We start from the raw sequence: 6281 nt of genomic DNA, 5'->3' as shown, positions 1-6281 counted from the left end.
TTATACAATGGAGATAGAATAGATTCTACCACTATGCTTAAATATGGAGTTGTAGAGAAGTAATAGTGCAATTTACCGTGTACATAGTACGATAAATTAAGTGATGTTTTTACTTTATCAATTGTACTTTATGCTGGTGTCTGCATAACTTGTCTCCCTTTATCATGTTCCCAACTCCGTCCGCCAGTCGTGCTAATGCACATTGGAACAACAACAACAGCAGAAGCGAAACTTCACGATGTCATCTCTGCCTTGTCGCCTGTGTAAAGCTGAGCTACCCGTTATGAAACGCTGTACAAGATGTTTAAAAATATATTATTGGTAAGGGAATTTTTGTTGTTGTCTTTAAACCAAAGGTTAATATGTGCAAAATAATGTAACAATGTTGTTGCCAAGGAAGCAACTCTCAACTCTCGCCGATCAAATCGCCGCCTGGCTGCAACATCCGTGCCTAAACAGTTCAAGTTACTGGACCGATTTTGTTAGTTTTTACCCAATAACTCTCCGTCATTGAGCATGTAAAAAAAAGTGAGCTACAGTACTGTATCTGGCCATGAAGGTAAAATATTTTACTTTCATGCTTTGACAGTGCCCCCAGCTGCTTTGATTGAACGGTCCAGGGCAGTATTCAAGTTACTCAGCCAACCCAATAAGTACATGTGTACGTGTAGAACTTCAAGGCTAATTAGATCTTATTTGATAAAGTTCAAATTATATTTTGTGATTTAAGTTCAAATTAGGCTTTGCGAGTAACATTCAAAATATTTTTTGCGAATAAAATTCAAATTATGCTTTGCCAATGAAGTTATGTTTTGTAACTAAAATTCATATTTAGTTTTGCAGCGAATAAAATTCAAATCATGTATCTTTTGCGAATGCAGCTCTTGCTGATTTTAGTAAGGGGGCACTTGTATATCAGCTGATACATGTACTATTGTAGAGTCTTAGCTAGCTTTGGGCTTGTATTTCAGTGCTGCAATCAAATATATGAAAAGAGTTACTATAGACAGAAATATTTTATGAAAATCATGCCACCCCATTTAATTGGCAAATAGGTCTACTGCACATATTGTAAACAGTTTTCAAAACTACCTTCCAAAAAAAATAAATATTAATTAATAATTATTTATTGATTTCCTTCTAGCTCTCGGGAGTGTCAAATAAAGGATTGGGGTTGTCACAAGACTGACTGCAAACAAGAAAGAAATCATCCCAAGATATCAGTAGACAATTTGCAAACATCACATCCAGATAATCAGGAGGGAAAAAACAAAACTAACTTACAAGTATCTTCAACGAGTTTTAGTTTTAGCCACCATGATCAGAGAGCTGAAGACACAGACAAGTCAAAGTGCAGAGGCCCAGGATTCTCCTACTTGTGCCATGACAAATTTATGTATGACGTTCCTAAGATAGAAGCTTCAATAGCAACCTGTGATATCATCATCAGACACAATAAGAACAGACAGACAGTTGCAGTACAACCTTCTTGGAATGGCGAGGATGTGTGGAAGTACTTGTCATCGTTAACATGTATACCTTTAGACAAACTCCAGCTGATACACAAGGGTAGGAAACTAACAAAAGACACTATACAGCCATGTCTACAGAACAAGGCTGTGTTTCTTGCTCTTGGAGACCCGGCTGTTCCTGATGATAATGTCCACAAGGTCGACATCGAGGTTCTCATGAAACAGTTGAACATTGAGAGAAATGACGCCATCAGAGCATTAAAGAAAAACGGTAATTTGGTAGATGCTATTCTTGATGTAGGCGAAAAGTGATCATCTGTACTCAGGCATTGGTTTCCAAGATACACAGTATTTTAAGGTGAAAGAAAGTTAACGAAAGTATGGTTCAGAAAACTATTTAAAAAATAGGCTTATTTAGGCAAAGTTAAACGATACTGCCAGTGGCAGGCTACTCTGATGTGACATCACTTTTCTTGTGTTGTCTAGCAGACATTTTTGTGAACATTATTTCAGTATCCTTTTACTCTTGGGCAAGAAATCAAAAAGTATTTTTCACATAACTTTCAGTTGTTAGAGGAACCTTACCTTTTTTTTTTCTTAGTTTTTTTTTTTAGCTTTGTTTCACATTTAAAGGAATTGTGTGAGCTATTAACTTCTCACTTAGCTCTCTTTCATTTAAATCACCTGTCCTCGGGATCACAAAGCAACCTTAGACTTGAGTCATAATATCCAGACTTTATTTGGTTACATCAGAAATAACACTTTTAAAGTGATCTGAAATTTTGACTGAACTGTAAGATTGCTTCGTGATCCTTGGTCCAGACATGCATCTGAACATGTTGAGTTCGCTTGTTTAATTCTGACATTTGGGTTCTCCCTCAAGGTGCATCATGGACAGAACATTGGTGCAATTCAACTTTCACTGTGACTTTCCAGGATAACTCATAGCCAGTGATTGTTGTCACACCAGGTCTTTGAATTACTTAGTTTTGTTAATACTGCTGTGCATGTCTTGGGCGTATTTGCATGAAGCTCAATTGGGATGGTGATTTGTCATTTGTTCATATCACGACACACTTGTTCCATCCATGTTTAGAATGAGCCCTTGAAAGGTAGAATATACTTTCCATTAGTGACAAAAATGCTCAAATATTTTTCTTACTGGCTCACACCGTTATGGAACTTGCTCACTGCTGCTGTCAGGTACTTCACCAATGAGGTCACGCAGGTTCGAATCCAACTTCCTGCTTTGATTGCAGATTATTTATGAAGTCAGGAGGTTTATCTGGAACCCGGTGACGGTCTGTGGTATACTCCGATTCCACAACCCATGGAATTGATTGACATGGTATAAGTGAAAAATTCTTGAGTACAGCCTTAAACACCAATCAGGTAAATCATTTTTAAAACTTGTTCGGAAGCTGTTGTTGTAAATGTGACAAAGACACCACTTGAGTTTAATAATACACGTTCGTATCATCGTATGGGACAAAGAATAAATTCAGATCTGAATTGTTGTTTGTGTATGGTTGTTTCTTCATTTTGGCGCGATAGACAGCTATACCGGTACACTTTTTATTAGTGTGCAAAACCATTTGTGTCTAAATAAACGTCATCAATGATGATATCCTTGGCTTGCTTTACGCAGCATTTTGCGCATGTCAGAACACCGCATATATTGTGCTGAGAAACGTGACTAGGACAGAAACGTATGTTGGCCTTTGGTCACATTGGCCCTTCATTTTACCGGATGGGACTACACTTGTAGCCAATCTGTCCCCATCAGTTCGTCAGAAATCAGCCTAAGTTATATTCCTCACGACCGGTTCATCGTATTGAATTGAAACTTGGTCCATTGTTTTACCATTATGAGTTACAGACCAACTTCGAGTTTCTGACCTTTGTGCGCATTTTCGCGAAATATTTTTTGTCTTGTTTAGACTTGGACAGTTTCCCGGACTTCGAAAACAGTTCGTCATATTGAATTTAAACTTGATATGTGCCGTCATCATAGCAATTTCATATCAAGTTTAAATTCCTATCACGCTTGGTTCCTCTTTTTAAATGAAATGGTGGTCCTGTTTTGGACTTTTTTTTAATTAAAAACGATTCATTAATTTGAATTGAAACTTATATATATTACACATACAATAATCTATATAAATGAGACACAGCAATATACATATCTTTAATTCGATAAACAGTCAGCCACAACACCGGCACATCTGAAACGATATAAGGTTTAGCCGTAATCAGTCAAGTGGTTGAATACTGTACCGCGGATACACGTGCATATCATGCAAAACACGCGGACAGTATTGTATTTGACTTGTTTCAGTGATGTTTTACGCGGTACTGAAGAATATTTCATCTCTACGACTGCGGCCAGGAGTATGTTGACAGGAAACTAAGCAGAGCCCAAAGGAAATCAACCAGCCGCAGGTCGTCAGAATACCTTCCTTCGTACGACGGGTGAGGAAGTCAGCAAGAGCCGCTTTGGTGAGAGGCTCTTGGGTCATCGCTCCGCGCTGGCAGTATTGGACCTGGAACAACTTGGCGATTATCGTGTATGTTCTGGAGAACTAACTGTATTCCCTGTTCATTCACATCACGTTTTTGAGAAGAAAATAACACCACCCTCTACTTTTTGGTATTTGTATATGTATATTTCCTATAAATATTGAAGGTGCAGTTGCAACCCATGTGTAGGATGTCTGGTTTCACTAAATATGCAACAATATTGAGTTTGATTGGCCAAATGCATGTTATTGATTGACGGCCCGGAAAGGTTTATTTGGTAACTGTGACGTTCAAAGACAACAGGAGGCCCATATATGACACTCCTTCCCGCTTGTATGAAGTCGGTCCAAAACTGTGAATTCATTTTTTCTTTCCTTCATTGCGTCACAGTTATCGTTGTATGTGTGCCCATAAAACATATGAAGTACACACGCACTGCAACTTTACAGAAGAAAACAATGTATTCCACTGTCATTTAGACCTTCTGTGTAGCTCGTCCTCGAGTCTCCCATTGTTTTGTTCATTTGTGACATCAATTCACTTTTTCAGGTGGAAATGAGTTTAACGTAAACTGATTGGTCAATATACACCACGTGACGTGGACAATGAGGTCATGTGGCCTGTTACCAATGCGCATATTTGCTACATATGCAACGAACAGGAATGCTGTTGGAAGCTTTAATCATGCGTGAACCTATAGTTCAACGTCACTGATAAATATAAATTCAAAAAAAATTCCAAAAGGAAGAGGAATCGGATTGCTCTGTTGGAGGAAGAGAACGTATCTTCAGAAGGTGAAGTTACAATGGTGGAGAGGATTTATTTGCCTTTCTCCATCCAAGCAGCACTTTGAGGAGCCCCGCAAGAGGGAGTCGGAGGAAGAGGTCCTCAAAAAACTCAAAAGAAGATGGAGTGTTAAGATCGGAGGAAAAAGACAATGGTAGTGTAGCATTTTTCGTGTCACCGGATGGTAACCCTACCCATCTGGGAAGCCGCGGCTGTTGAACCCTATTGAGCTGAAATATGAGTGAGACAAAGTAAAAGCTGATCTGGACAAGCGGATGTCAAATTCCAGCCGACTGAGGAAGGATACATTGCGGCGAGTGAAAGGGAAGGCCGGCATCACATCAGCAAGGCAGAGGCAAGCCGTAGCCAGAAAGGAGAAGGCTGATGAAGAACAGCGACGGATTTACAAAGACTAGAAATGAAAATGGAGAGAAATGGCTAGAAACCGCCTTCACTCCCGACATTGGCACAGGAAGTAGATGGCGTGGATGACAGAGGGAGAGCAGAGCGTAGGAGAGAAGGGTGTGGAGAGATGATGGTGGATATGGACTGCTTGTGGTAAAGACGATGACCTACGTTATACATGCATACTTGTGAGAATTTAAGTGGATGTGAACGCGAACGATGATTGCTTGTGAACGTAGAGCGCGAATGAAAGTGGATGTGGAAAGCGGACAGCAGATGCGGATGTGGAACAAGAAGAATGTTTGTCCAATAATACAACAGTTGACTTTTAGAGGAGTGATGGTGCGGAAAGTTTACGGAAGTGGTTCAACGGAAGATGTCAACATCTAGGTCTAAAACAATGTGTTTTTATTGTAGCGTTTTCTTTATTTGTCTGTTTTCAGATTTAAATTTGCAGTCATATAGATCTCACAATATATGGTTAACTGTGTACAGCATTTATGTTCTTCTTGTCCATTTGTTATCATAACCATAAATACCCGTCCTTTATGTATTTATCGAGGCGTCGACACAGACAGTCATATAGCTTTGTCAGTCATAATTTAAGTTTTATAGGTTAACAATCGCACGACCAATTTCCAAAACAATGTTCAATACAAGCCATAAAGAACTAATGAAGAAAGTACATAAAGTACGAAATTAGGACGCAGAGAGCGGCGCATGCGGAGGAAGAAGTATGGAACCGGCTTCACATTTCACACCTTCGTTATGTAAACTAGAACGTTAAGTGAGCTCTCACTCACTCGAAGTCCAGAGGCCCCAGAATCAAACCCGATCGGGTCATTCCAAATTCTTTAAAAATGGTTCTTGCTGCTGCTTCGCTTGGCGCTCAGCACTGAAAGGTTAGTGCAAGGAAACATGACTGGTTGGTCTGGTGTGAGTATAATGTGACTGGGTGAGGTGTCATGTCTGGTGTCTTCAACATGCACTTTGGCAGCATCGACTCGCCTTGCCACAAGAAGACACAACATATGTACACACACCCAATGATTCCTAGTGGTCATATGACTTAAAAATCATAACGTTCAACCTCAATCG

This window comes from Liolophura sinensis, chromosome 8 (genome assembly GCF_032854445.1).
Source record: "Liolophura sinensis isolate JHLJ2023 chromosome 8, CUHK_Ljap_v2, whole genome shotgun sequence".
In the NCBI taxonomy this organism is placed as follows: Eukaryota; Metazoa; Mollusca; class Polyplacophora; order Chitonida; family Chitonidae; genus Liolophura; species Liolophura sinensis.
Note: the sequence above shows the minus strand (reverse complement) of the source record.